This window comes from Amblyraja radiata, chromosome 26 (genome assembly GCF_010909765.2).
Source record: "Amblyraja radiata isolate CabotCenter1 chromosome 26, sAmbRad1.1.pri, whole genome shotgun sequence".
Lineage (NCBI taxonomy): Eukaryota > Metazoa > Chordata > Chondrichthyes > Rajiformes > Rajidae > Amblyraja > Amblyraja radiata.
This window is the reverse complement of record NC_045981.1, coordinates 23,964,711-23,986,967: the sequence shown is the minus strand read 5'-3', so window position 1 is coordinate 23,986,967 and position 22,257 is coordinate 23,964,711. Positions and strand designations below refer to the sequence as shown.

The window sequence follows — 22,257 nt, the reverse complement described above, 5'->3', positions numbered from 1 at the left end:
GTGACGGAAGAAAGCTGGAAGGGAGAAGTGGCAAAGCCTGGCAGGTAATAGCTTGATACAGGTGAGGTTTTTTTTTGATAGGCTGATGGTGGACAAAGGCCAGAGATGAAAAGACAGAAGGTGTGAGACAAAAGGATTGAAGAGTTGTGAATTGTGAAGCTAGAGGAAGAAATGTAGATAGAAGGGGAGGGGGAGGGGTTGAAACAGTTGTGTCCAGGTGGGGCACAGTGGGGGAAGGGGGTGGGGGTTGTGTAGGAAGATGTGAGAGTGGGAGAAGCAGAATATGGCAATGTCGGAGGCCCAGGACAGAAAGGTCCATATGGGAATGGGATGGGGCGTTAAAATGGTTCACAACTGGGAGATCCAACAGGCCTTACCAGACCGAGCACAACTGTCCGGTGAAGTTTTCAATCTCATCATCTCTGTCCGGTCAAGTTTGGTCTCGTCGATGTACAGGAAGTCAAATTGGGATCACGAGATGCAGTAGATGAGGTTAGAGGAGGTGCACGTAAACCTCTGTCTCATCTGGAAGGACTGCTGGGGTTGCTGAATTGAGATGAGGGAGGAGATATGGGGACAGGTATTACATCTCCTGCGGTTACAGGGGATGTGCCTTGGAGCGGGTTGTTTTAGGTGGGAAGGGATGAGTGAACCAAGGAGTTGCAGAAAGAGTGGTTTCTGCAAAAGACGGAAAGGGATGTAGATGGGAAAATGTGCCTGGTGGTGGGTTCACGTTGGTGACAGGAATGTCAGAGGATGATGTGTTGCGTGCAGAGGCTAGTGGGGATGAAAGGTGAGGACCAGGCGAACTCTGTCCTTGTTCCATCTGGGGGGAGGGGGAATGAGAACAGAAATACAGAATACAGTGGAGATGTGGGCGAGGGAGCCATCTATGACAGCAATGGGAAAACAAATTTGCTAAAGAAATTCCAGATGTCCTAGAATGGAAAGCATCTATTGGGAGCTGATGCAGTGGAGACGGAGAAATTAAGAGTAGGGTCAAGAGTCAAGAATATTTTAATTTGATACAGTACAATGAAATTCTTACTTGCAGCAGCAGGAAGGATGTGTAGTCCAGCAAACTATGGAGTCGATAAGTTGGTAACAGACGTGAGCCAATAGTCTGTGTCCCGCAATGGTGACAGAGAGAACAAGAAAGGGGTGGGAGGTATCTGAAAGAAAGAGGAGGGAGGTGTCAGAGATAGTCCAAGTGAATTTGAGGGCAAAGTGGAAGTTAGTTAAAAATTTAATAAAATCAATGAGTTCTGCAGGGGGGCAGGAAGTAGCCCCGATGCAGCTGCTGCAGAGAAAGAGTTGGGGGATGGTGGTGTATCTTTGGAACAAGGACTGTTCGATGTAACTGACAAAAAGACACACATGTGGGGCGTGTGCGAGTGCCCATGGCTACACCTTTAACTTGGAGAAAGTGAGAGGTTTCATAAGAGAAGTTGTTGAGGGTGAGGACAAGTTCCGTCAGGTGGAAGGGAATATTAGTAGAGGGAGATTGATTTGATCTCTGTTTAAACAAGAACTGGAGAGCCTTGAGACCTTCCTTGTGGGGGATAGAAGTGTAAAGGAACTGGACATCATGATAATGATGAGGTAATGGGTGCTCGGAAACAGAACGTTTTTGAAGAGTTGAAGAGCATGTGAGGTGTTTCTTATGTCGGTTGGAAGGGACTGGACAAGGGGGATAGGATGGAATCAAGGTATTTGGAGATGTGTTCTCTGGAGCTGGGGCAGGCAGAAACAGTGGGTAGTCCGGTTTGTGGATTTTGGGAAGAAACAGAAGTGGGCAGTACAGGATTGGAGAATGATAAGTTGGAGTCTGTGGAGCAGAGATGGTCAGAGATGATGAGATTGAAAACTGTCTGGGAGGTGATGGCCTGGTGTTCATCTGTTGGATCATGGTCAAGGGGGAGGTGAGGAGGTGTCCGTGACCTGGTGCCTGGCCTTGTTGCGGTAGAAGTTAGCCTGCCAGATTACAACGACACCTCTCTTGTCGGAGGGTTTAATAACAATGTTGGGATTGGTGCTAAGTGAGCAGAGGCCAATTGGAAATAAAAAGGTCCAGAGAGTGTTGAAGGTTGGCATGGAGGAGATGAATGTTGGAGATGGGAGAAGAGGTCATCATTAGATGGCGTGAAAACCTTTCCAGGAAATAAGGGCTGGAGATAGAGGCGATGGAAGTAGAGCTCAACATCATGACAGTCTCGGAACTCATTGAGGCGTGAACATAGCGGTACGAAAGGTAAGGCCTCTGCTGAGGACTGACCAATCTGCATCAGAAAGTGGGAGGTCGACTTCCGGTGGCGCCATGCTGGACTAGCAGTCGCAACTTTTAGCTCCACTGCTGTAAAATTGCGATTTTTCGCGTTAAAATCGGGTCTGGAGGTCGGGACCAATTCAAAAAACTTACCGGAGCACCGGGACGTCGCGCTGATGACGTCATCAGTAAACGCTGTGATTTAAACGGAGGATAAAGGCTTCTAAATGGAAAAAAAAAGTCTCCAGCTCAGAGCGCTCAGAGAACAATCTCAAAACAACTGCTGAAAACCCAGAAAACTGAAGAACAGACCTCTGAAGTGGATTCTGCAATGGCTACAAGATCCAAGACTGAGATGGCTACTAAGGAGAAAAATGAAATGGAGGAGATAAAGAACTCGGTAAGAGAACCGAGAAAGGATATTGAGGCTGGAAAATATTAATGTTAAATTGATGGAAAATATGTCGAACATCAATGCTGGTAATCAAAAAGTTATTGACTGCATTGGCATTATACAAAAACGAATTGAGGATGTGCAAGAAGAGCTAACGGGGAGAATTAATAAAGGGGAAGAAGAGTCTACAAAGAAGTTTGAGGCTGTGCATGTAATTGTTTCTTCACATGCAACTGCAATGAAAGACATGGAAACAGTTGTTGAACAAATGGCTGAAGATATGCAGGGAATGAAGCTAGAACTAGACGGCCTCAAGAGTCAACTGGCGAAAGTCTCAGATAAATGTCTTGATCTCGAAGCTCGCTCAAGACGCCAAAATTTACGAATACTGGGAGTAACAGAAAGGGCAGAGGGAAACAACGCCCGTGAGTTCACTGCTAACTTAATCAAACAGGTACTCAATTTACCTGTGGAACCCAAAATTGAAGTGGCACATCGAATACCCAGATTTAAGCCAAGATCACAAGCAGATCCAGCCCACCCACGACAGATCATAGTCAAACTTCGGGACATTTCAGCACTTGAAGAGCTGATGAAAAAAATCAAATACGGAGTGAAGATGACGTTTGGAAATGACTCTATCAAACTCCTCCGGGATTATCCCTATGAGATCGTGCAGAAGAGAAGAAAGTTCTCACAGACAAGACAGATTCTCCATGGAGTTAAAGATGTCAGATGTGGCGTTTATTATCCGGCCAGGATGCGCATTACTTTCAAGGGAAAAGAGAAAACTTTCACTAATTCGGACGCATCTTATAAATATGCCCAAGAGATTGTGGCAGAAACAGAAGATTAATCAAGGCAGCGGGACGATATGAACAAATTCTTCCCTTTTATTACTTCACAGAGAACACCTGAAGATAAGGAAAGAAACACCATTCTCTAAAAGTTTAAAATGGAAGAGCATTTCCACGTGCGCTGGTCTAGACACCTTATCTCCTTTGGACGCTTTGGAATTCAACTCAAGGACATTCTTTGTTCAAAATGAAGGAAAGACTGATAAGCAACGCAGAGACGAACAGCAGAGCCGAATGTGGAAAATATCACAAGGACAAATGGCGGTTTATGATCTTAAAATAGCTTTACAAAATATAGAGAATTAACAATAATTAACAATACTAATATAAAAATATACATGGAAACTAACTTGAACTATATAATGGGCAAATATAATTATGGAGAAGGTCAGAACTGGACCTAGGGTTGAGATTTTTGATTGGAGAAAGGATAACTTTGAGGAGATGCGAAAGGATTTAAAAGGAGTAAATTGGGACAGTTTGTTTTATAGGAAAGATGTGGAAGAGAAATGGAGGACATTTAAAGGTGAAATTTTAAGAGTACAGAATCTTTATGTCCCTGTTCGGTTGAAAGGAAATAGTAAAAATTGGAAAGAGCCATGGTTTTCATGGGAAATTGGACACTTGGTTCGGAAAAAGAGAGAGATCTACAATAATTATAGGCAGCATGGAGTAAATGAGGTGCTTGAGGAGTATAAAGAATGTAAAAAGAATCTTAAGAAAGAAATTAGAAAAGCTAAATGAAGATATGAGGTTGCTTTGGCAAGTAAGGTGAAAGTAAATCCAAAGGGTTTCTACAGCTATATTAATAGCAAAAGGATAACGAGGGATAAAATTGGTCCATTAGAGAGTCAGAGTGGACAGCTATCTGCAGAGCCAAAAGAGATGGGGGAGATATTGAACAATTTCTTTTCTTCGGTATTCACCAAGGAGAAGCATATTGAATTATGTGAGGTAAGGGAAACAAGTAGAGTAGCTATGGAAACTATGAGATTCAAAGAAGAGGAAGTACTGACACTTTTGAGAAATATAAAAGTGGATAAGTCTCCAGGTCCGGACAGGATATTCCCTAGGACATTGAGGGAAGTTAGTGTAGAAATAGCAGGGGCTATGACAGAAATATTTCAAATGTCATTAGAAACGGAAATAGTACCGGAGGATTGGCGTACTGCGCATGTTGTTCCATTGTTTAAAAAGGGGTCTAAGAGTAAACCTAGCAATTATAGACCTGTTAGTTTGACGTCAGTGGTGGGCAAATTAATGGAAAGGATACTTAGAGATAATATATATAAGCATCTGGATAAACAGGGTCTGATTAGGAACAGTCAACATGGATTTGTGCCTGGAAGGTCATGTTTGACTAATCTTCTTGAATTTTTTGAAGAGGTTACTCGGGAAATTGATGAGGGTAAAGCAGTGGATGTTGTATATATGGACTTCAGTAAGGCCTTTGACAAGGTTCCTCACGGAAGGTTGGTTAAGAAGGTTCAATGGTTGGGTATTAATGGTGGAGTAGCAAGATGGATTCAACAGTGGCTGAATGGGAGATGCCAGAGAGTAATGGTGGATGGTTGTTTGTCAGGTTGGAGGCCAGTGACCAGTGGGGTGCCACAGGGATCTGTGTTGGGTCCACTGTTGTTTGTCATGTACATCAATGATCTGGATGATGGTGTGGTAAATTGGATTAGTAAGTATGCAGATGATACTAAGATAGGTGGGGTTGTGGATAATGAAGTAGATTTTCAAAGTCTACAGAGAGATTTATGCCAGTTGGAAGAGTGGGCTGAAAGATGGCAGATGGAGTTTAATGCTGATAAGTGTGAGGTGCTACATCTTGGCAGGACAAATCAAAATAGGACGTACATGGTAAATGGTAGGGAATTGAAGAATGCAAGTGAACAGAGGGATCTTGGAATAACTGTGCACAGTTCCCTGAAAGTGGAATCTCATGTAGATAGGGTGGTAAAGAAAGCTTTTGGTGTGCTGGCCTTTATAAATCAGAGCATTGAGTATAGAAGTTGGGATGTAATGTTAAAATTGTACAAGGCATTGGTGAGGCCAATTCTGGAGTATGGTGTACAATTTTGGTCGCCTAATTATAGGAAGGATGTCAACAAAATAGAGAGAGTACAGAGGAGATTTACTAGAATGTTGCCAGGGTTTCAGGAACTAAGTTACAGAGAAAGGTTGAACAAGTTAGGGCTTTATTCTTTGGAGTGCAGAAGGTTAAGGGGGGACTTGATAGAGGTCTTTAAAATGATGAGAGGGATAAACAGAGTTGATGTGGATAAGCTTTTCCCACTGAGAGTAGGGAAGATTCAAACAAGGGGACATGACTTGAGAATTAAGGGACAGAAGTTTAGGGGTAACATGAGGGGGAACTTCTTTATTCAGAGAGTGGTGGCTGTGTGGAATGAGCTTCCAGTGAAGGTGGTGGAGGCAGGTTCGTTTTTATTATTTAAAAATAAATTGGATAGTTATATGGACGGGAAAGGAATGGAGGGTTATGGTCTGAGCGCAGGTATATGGGACTAGAGGAGAATACGTGTTCGGCACGGATTAGAAGGGTCGAGATGGCCTGTTTCCGTGCTGTAATTGTTATATGGTGTTATATGGTGTTATAAAACGTAATAATGTGTTAAAAAGACTGACTAGCTCGTATATAGAGCGAGACAGTTAAGCAGGGATAAATAAATAATAAATAACAAATTTTAGAACTAACGTAGATAATACTGAAAGTTTAAGTGCTATGTAGTTCGTGTGGGGAAGGGAGGAGACTCAGGCACCTGGCATAATTCCAGGAGCCTGATTCTGGTTAACCCATTCAGCCAACAGCTTACTATTATCAAAGGTATAACTAATTATAAATAATTAGTAGATGAAAGTGTTAGATATATAAATTTCACAGTAGCTGAACACAAGATCTGATAAGTCTGAATGAAATATATATATATATAGTGTAATTGGGTGAAATATAACTGATTTTGAAATGGTACCGCCCTCCTAGGTTTAGAGTAATAAAGGGAGCGGTGCTAATTGTACAACCAACTTCGGAAGTCGAATCGATTTCGAATCCCACAGATGGGTGGGACACTCACTACAGTGTCGAATACTTCAGACACTGTAATTTTACTTGTTCAATTTTTTTTTTAATCACAATATGTCACAACTATGTGGTTTTTTTTCAAGGACAATCGCAAAAGGGATCTACCAAGGAAGTTAGTAATATAAACACCCCCCAAATATCCAGAGTCCTGAGGTATGGATGCACCGTAATAAATAAGGGTATTAAAATCAGCAAAAATGCAAGATGATAAACAAAAGAAAATGGGAGGAATCACACGGTGTACCTGGAATATAAGGGGTATTAATGAACCAATTAAAAGGGGCAAAATACTAGCTCAGTTGAAATCATACAACACGGACATTACTTTTCTACAAGAAACGCATCTTAAACATCAAGATCAATTTGAGATTGAGGGCGAATTGGATAGACCAAACATTTCACTCCTCACATACTTCGAAATCCAGAGGCACCGCAATTATTATTCACAAAGGAATACCATAGTTACAGGAGAGATCCATGCTACGCCAATCACTTTGGTAAATATATATGCGCCCAATTTTGATAATCCTCAATTTTTCAATAAAATCCTGAATACAATCACAGAATTTAACTACCAAAATGTTATAATTGGAGGTGACTTTAACTGTGTTTTAGATCCGTACTTAGATAAATCGATGCAAAAACAAAGAGGTAATATGAAATCTAAAACTAGTGAACTCTTAAATACATATATAAAAAATACAAATATAGCAGATGTTTGGAGGAACGCGAATCCGACTGGAATGGAATACTCGTTTTATTCAATGGTACACAAAACATACTCACGTATAGACTATTTCCTAGTGGATACAAAACTAATCCCTTATACTATGAACCCTAAATATCACACCAATACGATTTCAGATCACTCCCCGCTAACTTTCGTTTTAAAATTAGAAGGAATGTCTACGAACAAATTGTTCTGGAGGTTTAACTCGCAAATTCTGAAAGACCCACAAGGGAGTATATATCTAAAAAAACAGATGGACCTATTTTTTGAGACAGACGATACACCAGATATATTGCCCACTTTACTATGGGAATCCTTCAAAGCATTTATTAGAGGAGTCATTATCTCGTATCAAGCTTTTCAAAACAAAAAGAATAAGAATGAACAAAGACAATTAGAAGAACAAATCAGACAACTAGATATAGATAATGCTAAAGATCCAACTATGGATAAACATAATAAAATTTTAATACTGAAATTTAAGCTAAATAAATTATTGTCAGAGAAAGTTATAAGACTATTCCAAATTACAAAACAAGAACATTTCGAATTTGGGGATAAACCCCATAAACGTTTGGCACGCCAACTGAAAAAACGAGAAAAAGATCATGCAATTTTAAAGATTAAATCAGATAGAGGGGAATTATTAACACTACCTAATGATATCAATAAAAGATTTGCTCAATTTTACAAGAATTTATACACATCAAAAACGCTAATAGACAATAATAAAGTTTCAGAATTTCTGGACAATTGTAACCTTCCAAAACCAGAACTGAAGGAACAAGAGGAACTGGGAGCACAAATTACATCTAAGGAAATAGAAGAAACAATAAACACACTTAAGAATGGAAAAACACCAGGACCAGACGGATTCAGTAATTAATTTTATAAATGTTTTTACGACATAGTTACACCACGTCTACAGAAAATGTATACATACGCTTTTAAAGAACAAATCTTACCTGAAACACTAGCAGAATCAACGATCACATTAATACTTTAAAAAGATAAAGATATAGAAGAACCAGGCTCATATAGAGCTATTGCTTTGTTAAATATGGACCAAAAAATATTAGCGAAAACATTAGCTAGAAGACTAAGAAAATATGTTAGTAAATTAATAAATGAGGATCAAACGGGATTTATACCAAAGAGACATTCATTTAATAACCTGAGACGTCTGCTTAACATAATGCACTCTCACAAACCTCAAGAACAAGAGTTATCTATCATTTCATTGGACGCAGAAAAAGCGTTTGATCAAGTAGTATGGGATTATATGATTAAAGTATTGCAAAAATTTCAAATGGGAGAGAACTTCATCGCATGGATAAAATTATTATATAACAAACCCACGGCTAGAATATTAACTAATAATATACTATCTACGAAATTCCAATTATCAAGGGGCAATAGACAAGGATGTTCATTATCACCGCTGTTATTTGCTCTGGTAATTGAACCTTTAGCTGAAAAAATCAGAACACACCCGGATATTTACGGCTATAATACAAAATATTCAAATAACATAATATCTTTATATGCAGACGATGTACTACTGTATATCACAAAACCCCAAATCAGTATACCAAACATATTAAATCTAATTGAGGATCTTTCTCAGGATACAGAATAAACTGGAACAAAAGTGAAATTATGTCGATAAAACCGAAAGACTCAACACATCTCTTGAAATTCCCCTTTAAAATAGCCACAGAAAAATTCAAATATTTGGGAATTGAAATTACTAGAAACTATCACGCCATGTTTAATGCCAATTATAGTCCCTTACTTAAGAAACTAAATAACCTAATCAAATTCTGGAAAATGCTCCCGATGTCTTTAATAGGTCGAATAAATGCTATAAAAATGATATTTTTACCACAAATCCTATATTTATTTCAATCAATACCTATATATCTTCCAAAAAGGTTTTTCACAAAACTAGACTCAGACATTACAAATTTTATAAAATATAAATCCCACAGAATACAAAGAGCACACCTTAGTAAACCAAAAGAGATGGGTGGTCTAGCGCTCCCTAACTTTATGTACTATAATTGGGCAGTAAATATTAAAAATATGATTCACCTGCTGGACAACTCTGCCCAGCAGGTGGACTGGATTGTAATGGAGAGAGAGGACTGCTCTCCGTGTAATACAGGAGCGACTCTCCTCTCACCAATGAATCTGAATAACAATACAATAAATTACAATAAAAATCCAATGATACATAGCACAATTAGAACTTGGAAACAAATGAAACAGAATCTAAAATTAAGAAATCTATCTCTTTTAATGCCAATAGTCAATAATCCGTCGTTTAAACCTTTAATTATAGATAAATCATTTACACAATGGGAAAGAATGGGAATCAAAACGCTCGGAGACTTGTATGAATTGGGAAAATTATTATCATTTCAACAATTACAACTGAAATATAATTTGAAAAATAATCAATATTTTAAATATCTTCAAATCCGTGACTATCTGAAAAAATACACAAAAGACTATCATAACATGCCCCCAGACTTATTGGATGAAGCCATGAAGACAAAGGCTGAATCAGCAAATCTAATATCATACTTATACAACATTATTTTAAATATAGAAATACCTACAACCAATGGTATTAGAAGAGACTGGGAACAAGAACTAGCTATAAAAATTTCAAAAGAGAGCTGGGATAAACACTTACTATATGTGCATAAATGCTCGATCAACGTACGACATACTCTAATTCAATTCAAAACATTACATAGACTATATTATTCAAAAACTAAAATAAATAAACTTTTCCCCAATGTCTCACCCACTTGTGATAAATGTCAGTCACAAGAAGCTACCATAGCGCACTCTTTTGTTTTTTGTATAAAAATCCAAAAATTCTGGAACGAAATATTTGAAATCTTCACAAAATTAATTAAAATAAACTTGTACCAAAAGCAGAATGGATCATTTTTGGAATATCGGAAGGTAACCCCGAACTAAACGTGTTTCAAAAGAACTTACTTAATTACGGGCTAATACTGGGAAAAAAGCTTATACTCAAATTCTGGGAAAAACGCTCCAATACCAACAATAAAAATGTGGATTTCAAACATGTTCGAAACATTACGCCTGGAAGAGATGAGACTCCTCCTAGCAGGCAAAGCAGACCACTTCCAAAAGACATGGTCTGCATTTATGGAACTATTACAAGCATAAGGTGCAATAGTAATTTAAAAAATAAATGGTACCAGGATCTGGTAACGGGGGGTAAAGAAAAACACGGTTGGTATATCCTTTTTTGCGGAGTTTTGTGTTATAATAGAGCGATTGTTTCTCCTTTTTTTTCTTCTCTTTCTAGCGTCTATTTCCTTTCTTTACTTCCTTCTCTAACTTCTTCTCTAAGGGGCTTTCTTTTCCCAACACTTTCCTGCACCTTCACGACTCTTGCTCACTTTCCTTACTTCTTTTATTTCTACCCTTTTTAAAGCTCGAAAAACGAAGTGGTAGAACAAATGTAATAAGATATATGTGATGTGTATTACTGTAATTTAATGTACTTCTAATAAAAATAAATTTAAAAAAAAGAAGAAAAAAAAAGAAAGTGGGAGGTCAGGGGGGAGGAAGAAAGCCCAACAGGAGTAAGGGGTCGGGTCATACATAGAAACATAGAAACATAGAAATTAGGTGCAGGAGTAGGCCATTCGGCCCTTCGAGCCTGCACCGCCATTCAATATGATCATGGCTGATCATCCAACTCAGTATCCCGTACCTGCCTTCTCTCCATACCCTCTGATATCCTTAGCCACAAGGGCCACATCTAACTCCCTCTTAAATATAGCCAATGAACTGGCCTTGACTACCCTCTGTGGCAGGGAGTTCCAGAGATTCACCACTCTCTGTGTGAAAAAAGTTCTTCTCATCTCGGTTTTAAAAGACCTCCCCCTTATCCTTAAGCTGTGACCCCTTGTCCTGGACCTCCCCAACATCGGGAGCAATCTTCCTGCATCTAGCCTGTCCAACCCCTTAAGAATTTTGTAAGTTTCTATAAGATCCCCTCTCAATCTCCTAAATTCCAGAGAGTACAAACCAAGTCTATCCAGTCTTTCTTCATAAGACAGTCCTGACATCCCAGGAATCAGTCTGGTGAACCTTCTCTGCACTCCCTCTATGGCAATAATGTCCTTCCTCAGATTTGGAGACCAAAACTGTACGCAATACTCCAGGTGTGGTCTCACCAAGACCCTGTACAACTGCGGTAGAACCTCCCTGCTCCTATACTCAAATCCTTTTGCTATGAAAGCTAACATACCATTCGCTTTCTTCACTGCCTGTTGCACCTGCATGCCCACTTTCAATGACTGGTGTACCATGACACCCAGGTCTCGCTGCATCTCCCCTTTTCCTAGTCGGCCACCATTTAGATAATAGTCTGCTTTCCTGTTTTTGCCACCAAAATGGATAACCTCACATTTATCCACATTATACTGCATCTGCCAAACATTTGCCCACTCACCCAGCCTATCCAAGTCACCTTGCAGTCTCCTAGCATCCTCCTCACAGCTATCACTGCCCACAGCTTAGTGTCATCCGCAAACTTGGAGATATTGCCTTCAATTCCCTCATCCAGATCATTAATATATATTGTAAATAGCTGGGGTCCCAGCACTGAGCCTTGCGGTACCCCACTAGTCACTGCCTGCCATTGTGAAAAGGACCCTCCTACTCTTTGCTTCCTGTTTGCCAGCCAGTTCTCTATCCACATCAATACTGAACCCCCAATGCCGTGTGCTTTAAGTTTGTAAACTAATCTCTTATGTGGGACCTTGTCGAAAGCCTTCTGGAAGTCCAGATACACCACATCCACTGGTTCTCCCCTATCCACGCTACTAGTTACATCCTCGAAAAATTCTATAAGATGTTAATTCTCTCAATAGGAAGGAATGGCACGACATCTATATTAAATATAGATATAGATATATTAGATATAGATATAGCCTGAAGGTTTTGACCCGAATTATTGCCTATTTCCTTCGCTATCTGTGCAGTTTGTATGTTCTCCCCATGACCGCGTGGGTTTCATCTGGGTACCCACAACAGGTTTGTAGGTTAATTGTCATATGTAAATTTCCCTTAGTGTGTAGGATGCGAAGCTGGGATAACATAGAACTAGGGGATGGGTGACCGATGGTCAGCATGGACTCGGTGGGCCGAAGGGCCTATTTCCCCGCTTCATCTGTAAACTAACCTAAACTAAGGTTATAAGGTCATAAGGAATAGGAATAGAATTAAGCCATTCAGTCCATCAAGTCTACTCCGCCATTCAATCATGGCTGATCTATCTTCCCTCCTAACCCCATTCTCCTGCTTTCTCCCAATAATTGAATTGAATTGAATTGAATCCTTTATTTGTCATTCAGACATTTCGGTCTGAACGAAATGTCGTTGCCTGCAGCCATACATGTAATAATAAACAACACACAATAAACACAAATTAACATCCACCACAGTGAGTTCACCAAGCACCTCCTCACTGTGATGGAGGCAAAAGTCTTAGGGTTGCTGTCTCTTCCCACCTCTTCTCCCTCTGCGCTGAGGCAATACCCCACCGGGCGATGGTAAGTCAGTCCCGCGGTTCAAGCTCCGCAGCCCGGGGGTGGTCGAAGCTGCCGCCCTCCAGTCCAGCGGACACAGTTGTTGCCACGGGAGCTCCGGAAAACAGGCATCAACCTGTGACCCGCGAGCTCCCGACGATGTCATCCACTGGCCCGTGGCCGAGCCCCGGATTCAGGTCGCCACCGCCTCAGCCACCGGAGCACCGTCTCCGCCCCGCACCGGGCCGCCCCCACGGGAGCGCCTTCCAGCCGGGAGCCGGGCATTCTTCACGGGAGCACCTTCTAGCCGGGAGCCGGGCCGCCCACATGGGAGCGCCTTCCAAACTCTGACACCTGCACTAATCAAAAATCTATCTATCCCTGCCTTAAAAATATCCACTGACTTGGCCTCCACAGCCGTCTGTGGCAAAGAATTCCACAGATTCACCACCATCTGACTAAAGAATTTTATTCTCATCCCCTTCTTAAAAGAACGTCCTTTAATTGTGAAGCTATTACCTCGTCCTATACTCTCCCCCTAGTGGAAACATCCTCTCCACATCCACTCTATCCAAGCCTTGCACTATTCTGTATGCTTCATGGAGGTCCCCCCTTATTCTTCTAAATTCTTCTAATCAATGATCCTGAGACACAAGTTATTTTTTTGCTATTTTATCAATGTTTCAAAGTTGCACAAAATGAAAAGATATCTGTAATTTACTGTTTTTGTAATCAGACAATGGGATTTTAACACAAAGTATGGTATTTAGAATTCTTATTTTATTGAATCAGAGGATGGAATAAAAGTCACCTTGATGCTCTCATTGTTTAAAACCCCAGGCTCTTCACAGGAAAATGCCTTTCTCCAAGGCCAATATCCAGAGGAGGAATAATATAGATGTTTAAGAAGGAACTGCAGATGCTGGAAAATCGAAGGTAGACAAAAATGCTGGAGAAACTCAGCGGGTGATGCAGCATCTATGGAGCGAAGGAAATAGGCAATAATTCGGGTCAAAACCTTCAGGCTATATCTATATCTAATATATCTATATCTATATTTAATATAGATGTCGTGCCATTCCTTCCTATTGAGAGAATTAACAAGTTTTTAGATGACATTTTACAAATTATTTTCTGGATGAGGTAATTTCCATCTCAAACTGCCTCTCTGTTCATGTGACTCATTCATCTTGAAGTCTGCTGTGCATGACAGCTAACTTTCCCTGGATCAATAACCAATTATTTTCTCCAACAAACCCTGTAATGAATGATCTTAAGCAAACTATCACCTTTGCATGTAATATTATTTCTCTTCACTTCATGGTTCATGGACTAAACATTATTTTCCCTTCTCACGTCAAAATGCGTTCTTGACAGTTTTAGTTTCTCCTATGGAAATTGCAAAATAAAATGCTGTCCGCCACCTTTCTCATGGAGAGGTAATAAAATATCGAAAAGAACACAATGTTATTTTTGACCTCCCTTTTAAAGAAACGCTTGCGTTTATCACAGTATGTTTCACAGCAAAGGAGCCCATTCAACCCACAGAGCCAATGGCATCATAAGTAAGAGTAATCCAGTCTGTTCCTCTCCCTCATTCTCTCCCCATGGCTCTTGATACTTACTCAGCTCCTATTTGAAGCTGCCACCATGATTACCCCTGGCAGTATATTCTAAACTGCTCACCATATAAATATGTAATTTTACAGCTATGTAATTACTTACAGTGTAGTTGTTGCAATATAGGGAATACAACAACCAATTTATAGAGGGTCTACATGCCATTGTGATAGTAATTGGAGAATCTATTTAGTAAGCTGACATAAATTTTGTTGGGAAAACCCCCCCTGCCATCTTTCCAAAGTAAAGCGGCTTTTTCACGGGGCGACTTGACGCAAGAGTTAACCAGAGTTTAACATCGTGGGAACCTCGTGCGATAACAGTACGGCATTCGTGGACCACCGTGGCGCTAACGGCAGGTAATCGTGTAACTTGGTGACTCGGGAGAAAATTCAAGCAAGTTTGAATTTCTCCAAGAGTGACTTGTACACTTGTGGTTGCGCATTGCAACATTATATGAACGTAGTGGCCAGTGCGATATCCGTGCGATATCCGTAATAACTCTTGCAGTTACCGTGGGAACTCCTGCGAACGGTGAACCCAGAAGCTGGACAGAGGGGACAGAAGGTGAGTAAAAATAGTCTTCTGTGGGATTGAATTTAAAAAATAAAGATTTGCATCCGCATATGGACATCAACTTATTCATGAGTTATGTTAATGAGATTCAAGAAAATAACTATAATCTTTAAAAGGGACTTTAAAAGGGACTTTACTGAAAGGTCCCGCATTTTTATGGTCCGTGAGGAATTTTTCACATGTACTTCTTTGAGAGATACAGCTCGGAGTCCTCGCCGACTAGCGATCGATGCCTTTCCGAAGCAGGGTCCGGAAAGCTACCAATCAATGTTCATAGAAACATAGAAACATAGAAATTAGGTGCAGGAGTAGGCCATTTGGCCCTTCGAGCCTGCACCGCCATTCAATATGATCATGGCTGATCATCCAACTCAATATCCCGTACCTGCCTTTTCTCCATACCCTCTGATCCCCTTAGCCACAAGGGCCACATCTAACTCCCTCTTAAATATAGCCAATGAACTGGCCTCGACTACCCTCTGTGGCAGGGAGTTCCAGAGATTCACCACTCTCTGTGTGAAAAAAGTTCCAGAGACCCGTGTAAGGAGTGAACTGCACATGCTGGTTTAAACCGAAGACAGACACAAAAAGCTGGAGTAACTCAGCGAGTCAAGCAGCATCTCTGGAGAAAAATAGATGATGTTTCGGGGCGAAACACATCTTCAGACTCAATTCCGATTAGGCTGTCTGAAGAAGGGTTCCGATTCGAATCGCCACCTATTCTTTTTCTCCAGAGATGCTGCCTGACCCGCTAACTTACTCCAGCTTTTTATGTTTTTCTTCCCAGATCTGACTTACCTGCTGAGTTACACCAACATTTTGTGTCCTTTTGTGCGTATTAACCAGCATCTGCAGTTCCTTTAGACATTACCTAACTTCAGATTTTAGAGATATAGCGCGGAAACAGGCCCTTCGGCCCACCGAGTCCGCGCCGACCACCTATTCTTATCCGGCTTCAGAACGGTTCTTGCTTCCATTCATTTGGGCACTGACCCGACCTACCAACCTACCTCAATGCGGACATTGGACTTTTTCCCCCTGGAACTGTCCTGAAAACATATATTCTGAACTCTGGTATTTTCCTCTTCGCTCTACCTGGTGTTCTTGTGCATGTGTCGGAAGGAACAGCAGATGCCGGTTTAAAGAGAATGCTGGAGTAACTCGACGGTTCAAAATGCTGGAGTAACTCAACGAGACATGCAGCATCTCTAAAGAGAAGGAACGGGTGACGTTTCGGGTCGAGGCCCTTCTTCAGACTGTACGTGGCTTGGTTATATTCATATATAGCATTATCTGATATGATTGTATAGCACGCAAACAAAAGTTTATTCCCTGCATAGAATCATACAGCGTAGAAACAGGCCCTTCGACCCAACTTGCCCACACAGACCAATATGTCCCATCTACACTAGTCCCACTTGCCCGCGTTTGGCCCATAACCATCTAAACCTATCCTATCCATGCTTCAGTCGAATGCGTCTTAAACATTGCGACAGTACCTGCCTCAACTACCTTAACGGATAGCTCATTCCATACACCCACCACCCTTTGCGTAAAATAGTTACCCCTTAGGCTCTCATTAAATCATTCCCCTCGAACCTAAACCTGTATCTGCTGGTTCTCGATATGAGACAATAATAACAAACCAAAGCGAGTTAGGACATCAACGGGGAGATCCTGGATAAAACCAAGGTAGCCACAAAATGGAGGAACTCAGCGCAACAGGCAGCATCTCTGGGGAGAAGGAATGGGTGACATTTCGGGTCGAGACCCTTCTGATACGCTGCCTGTCCCGCTGAGCTACATGTTGTGTCTATCTTCGTTTTAATCCAGCATCTGCAGTTCCTTCCTGGCCGAACCCGATTGAAAGATGAGAGGCTGGGCGATAGAGCATTGGGTGTGACAAGGATCAGGCTTCAGTAAGCAAAGTAAAGAGAGGTGGCAACGTTATGGAAATGAAGCGGGTAATCCGAGTGATGGCGAGACGGTATCCTCTAATGTGTCGGAAAGAACTGTAGATGTTGGTTTGCGCCGATGATAGACACAGTAATACTGGAGACAGACATAAAATACTGGACGGGCAGCATCTGGATAAAAGGAATGGGTGATGTTTCGGGACGAGACTCTGAAGAAGGGTCTCGAACCGAAACGTCACACATTCCTTCTCTCCAGAGATGCTGCCCGTCCCTCCAGCATTTCGTGTCTATCTTCCGTATGCTCTGTGATGGTCATCTCGGAGTCAAGTGGCAACTCTGGTCTGTAGACACGAGGAACTGCAGATGCAGGAATCACGAGCAAAACACAGAGCGTTGGACGAGCCTGACCCTTTGAGTTCCTCCATCACTTTGTGTTGAAGTCAGGTCTGGACATTGCTTGGCTCAGTCTCAGGCGCCGGCTAACTAGGAAGGTCGAGTCAAAGTCCAGCACTAACACTCAAGAAATAACGTTTGCGGCTGATGTTCCCAATATTTAATTGAAATCATTAATAAAGTAAATAAATAGATGCCGGTCTAATCAGTATCTACCGGATTGGACAGTCTAGATGCAGGAAGAATGTTCCCGATGTTGGGGGAGTCCAGAACCAGGGTCCCAGTTTTACAGTCTACCGTGGGAACTCTTTTACTCAGTAAAGTAAAGTAAAGTAGCCTTTATTGTCAAATCAGCGCACAGGCAGCAGTTGATTGTTGCTCTATTCAGTTTCCCAGGGGGTCGGGACGGGACTGGAGTTGGAAGGAAAAGGTGGGGGAGACGAGGGAGAGGAGGGGGAGACAGATGGGGGTGTCTTCATTTACTGGCGGCGGGTGTCTGTCACTGAAACAGGCAGGTGAGATTTCACATCCACCTTGTGTGTGCCTCTCTCTCTCTCTCCCTCCCTCCCTCTTACACAGGCTGAGAGACTCTGCCTCTGTGAATGTACGTCTCTTTCTCCCCCTCTCCCACACACAGTAAGACCGAGGTACTGTGCTCAGTCCATCTGTGTCTCCCACATACACAGTAAAACATGTCTCCAAATGAGCCAATTCAACCAAGGGAGGATATTTATAGTGTGTGAAAAAAAAGTGACATCATTTGTGCCACGTGATGATTTGACAACACTTCACAATGTTCATTCAAGATTTAACGGGAAAGCTCGGGAGACGGACAAGTCACTCGCACAAATAACAGAAATGCCGAGTACCGTGGGAACTCTTTATCTACCCCCCGTTATATCGTGTGATATCGTGCTAGACCACGACCACTTCACTCTGGTTACATCTTGCGTCAAGTCGCCCCGTGAAAAAGCCGCATAATGCTATACTCTTTTGTACCCATTTGGGTAAGTAAACTGGGAACTCAGTTGAATCCCTTATCCAATTAATTTGAGAGTACAGTCTTCCTCAGTCCTGCAATGTGAATGCGGTGTCCAGGGTCCCAGGGTGTGATCCAGATTATTTTGATTTATTTTGATTTAAGAGGTGAGAACATCAACAGCATTCTCCTCAACTGATTCTGCCTTTTGCAGCATTCTCATTGGCATTAATCCCATCGCACACCGGTCTGATCGTTCTTGACTTGTGTCTACAGCCACCACCATTGAAAATACAATTTTGCTCCTAAATGATAATTTTATTGACTTATTAATTTGTATTACTCTTGAAAGGTTTTATTCACCCTATGCTTTGGTGAGGCCTTATATAACATTTGAATTCCAGCTCAGAGTAACGTTTTCCAATTACAGAACATTCAATATAGCCACAGGCTATCTTGTTAACAAATGCTTTTAGCTCAAGGAATTCTGCATCCATCCAGTGTCAGCTCATTGTGTCACTCAAAGCATTGTTCAGTCAGAAGTGAAGGATAAAGGCAAGAGTACTTATGCCAATACTGGGTTAGTTTCAGAATATAAAATCTCCAATATATTACAAAAAAACAGGAGAAAAAAAACTCTCTATAGCATGCCATCAAAACTGCAAGCTCGATGTAACAAAAGTCTTCTGGACCACTTTATCTACCCGTGATGCCACCTTCATGGAACTGTACCTATACTTGTAGATCCCTCTGCTCTATAACACTGCCCAGGGCCCTGCCATTCACTGTGAAGGTCCTGCCCTGGTTTGGTCTCCCAAAATTTAACACATCAGACTTATCTGTGTTAAACTCTATTAGCCATTCCTCAGCCCATTTACTCAGCTGATCACGATCTTGCAGTAATTATTAATTACCTTTTTCACTATCTAACCTACAACCCACTTTAGTGTCATTTGTAAACTTACTAATCATACCTTGTACATTCTCATCCAAATTGTTGATATAAGCCACAAATATCAATGGGCCCAGCACCGATCCTTGAGGCACACCACCAGTCACAAGCCTCAAGTCCGTATAACCCATCAACTTCTGCTTCCTTCCATGAAGCCAGTTTTCTATTCAGTAAGCTAGCTCTCCATGGATTCCATGAGATCTAACCTTCCAGAGTAGCCTATGATGTGAGACCTTTTCAAAGGCCTTGTTGAAATACATATAGACAACGTCTATGGCTTTGTCCTCATCAACCTTTGTGGTTACCTCCAAAAAGCTAAATCAAATTCATAAGACAAGATCTCCCGCATTAAAGGAAATGCCATACATTTGAAGATGTTTGAAGTTGTATGTTCGAAGATATATGAAGGTAGATAAATCTTCTGGGCCTGACCAGATAAATTCAAGGACATTGTGGGAAGCTAGAAAATGCAGGAGTACAGGCTGCCATATATGAATCATCGTTAGACACAGGTGAGGTGGCGGATAACTGGAGGATGGCTAATGTTTTGTCTCTATTTCTATTTAGAAAAGACTGCAAAGAGAAATCTGGGATCTGTAGACCGGCAAGCCTAACATTTGTGATAAGAAAGTTATTGGAGAGGATTCTGAGGAATAAGATATAACTGCATTTGGAAAGACATGAGTTAACTAGGGATCATCAGAATGGATTCGTGCATGGAGACCGTGTCTCATAAATTTGAATGATTGTTTTGAAATAATTAAAAGTTTGATGAGTGCAGGGCCATGGATGTTGTCTATATGGATTTCAGTTAGGCCTTTTACATACTAGGGCCCCATCCTCGACTTCTACCTCCGTTACATCGATGACTGCTTTGGTGCCACCTCCTGCACCCACACACAACTGACTGACTTCATCCACTTCACCACCAACTTCCATCCGGCACTCAAATACACTTGGACTATTTCCGACACTTCCCTACCATTCCTTGACCTCACTATCTCCCTCGCAGGTGATAGACTTCTGACCGACATTCACTATAAACCCACTGACTCCCATGGCTATCTGGACTACACTTCTTCCTACCCTGCTTCCTGTAAGGACTCTATCCCCTACTCCCAATTCTTCCGTCTACGCCGCGTCTGCTCCCAGGATGAGGTGTTCCACACCAGGACATCTGAAATGTCCTCATTCTTCAGGGAATGGGGGTTCCCTTCCTCCACCATAGATGAGGCTCGCACCAGGGTCTCTTCCATACCTCGCAACACTGCTCTCTCTCCCCATCCCCGCACTCGCAACAAGGGCAGAGTCCCCCTAGTCCTCACCTTTCACCCCACCAGCCGTCACATACAACAAGTAATCCTCCGTCAGTTTCGCCACCTCCAACGTGACCCCACCACTCGCCACATCTTCCCATCTCCCCCCATGTCTGCCTTCCGCAAAGACCGCTCCCTTCGTAACTCCCTTGCCAATTCTTCCCTTCCCTCCCGTACTACCCTCTCCCCGGGCACTTTCCGTTGCAACCGCAAGAGATGCAACACTTGTCCCTTTATCTCCCCCCTCTACTCCATTCAAGGACCCAAGCAGTCATTCCAGGTGCGACAGAGGTTCACCTGTATCTCCTCCAACCTCATCTATTGCATCCGCTGCTCTAGATGTCAACTGTAGACTAGGCGGAGGCTGGGCGATCGTTTCGCCGAACACCTCCGCTCGGTCCGCAAGAACCTACCTGACCTCCCGGTGGCTCAGCAATTCAACTCCCCCTCCCATTCCCCGTCCGACCTCTCTGTCCTGGGTCTCCTCCATGGCCAGAGTGAGCAACACCGTAAATTGGAGGAACAGCACCTCATATTCCGCTTGGGGAGTCTGCATCCTGTGGGCATGAACATTGAATTCTCCCAATTTTGTTAGCCCCTGCTGTCTCCTCCCCTTCCTCAGCCCTCGGGCTGTCTCCTCCCATCCCTCAGCCCTCGGGCTCCTCCTCCTCATTTTTCCTTTCTTCTCCCCGCCACCCCCATCAGTCTGAAGAAGGGTTTCGGCCCGAAACGTTGCCTATTTCCTTCGCTCCATAGATGCTGCTGCACCCGCTGAGTTTCTCCAGCATTTTTCAGGCCTTTGATAAGGTTCTGCATGATAGGCTGCTCTAGAAGTTTAGATTGTATGGGATTCAGGGAGAGTGGGCGTAGTGCATGGGATTGGGTGGAGTGGACAATTGCATAGTGGGTGGCATAGGGGCACAGCAGTAGAGTTGCTGCCTTACCAGAGACTCGGGTTCTATCCAACCTCGGGTGCTGTCTGTACAAAGTATATATGTTCTCCTTGTGACTGCATGGTTTTTCCCAGGTGCTCTGGTTTCCTACCACATCCCAAAGATGTGCGGGTGTGTAGGTTAATTAGCTTCTGTAACTTGTCGAATATGATAGAACTAGTGTATGGGTGATCATTGGTCAGCGTGGATTTGGTGGGCCAAAGGGCCTGTTTCCATGCTGTATCTATAAACTAAAGCTTATCACTGTACCTTGGTACACATAACAGTAAACTAAACTAATACCAGGCATGTGTCGTCAGGGTACGCAAGGTAGGCACTGCCTACCCTGACTAAAATTATAAAATGATAATCTATATTACTAAAAGTCTGATCGTGACCACTTCCTGTTGTTCTGTATATTGATTTTAGAAAAAACGCTGCCACGTACGGCTGTGATTTTTGGCCATCTTACTCAGAGTCCCCCTCCGCTGCGCAGGACAAGAGGATTTTTCCCATCGGTGAAAAATAAAAGATTTATTAGTGTTTAAAAAATATTGAGATTCTCTCTCCTGAAGGCCACACCCCTTCCGGAGGGACTATAAAACCCAGAACCCATAAAGCACAGCAAATGGTTG

General features: G+C 42.1%; 1 long non-coding RNA gene across 1 annotated transcript; it reads left to right on the top strand.

The window, feature by feature from the left end:
* The first annotated feature begins 595 nt into the window (after nucleotides 1–595).
* On the top strand, nucleotides 596–18,175 carry LOC116987774. Its single transcript, XR_004415784.1, has 3 exons — nucleotides 596–737; nucleotides 1,928–1,932; nucleotides 18,165–18,175. It is a non-coding gene; the product is annotated as an uncharacterized LOC116987774 (long non-coding RNA).
* Nucleotides 18,176–22,257: the final 4,082 nt, after the last annotated feature.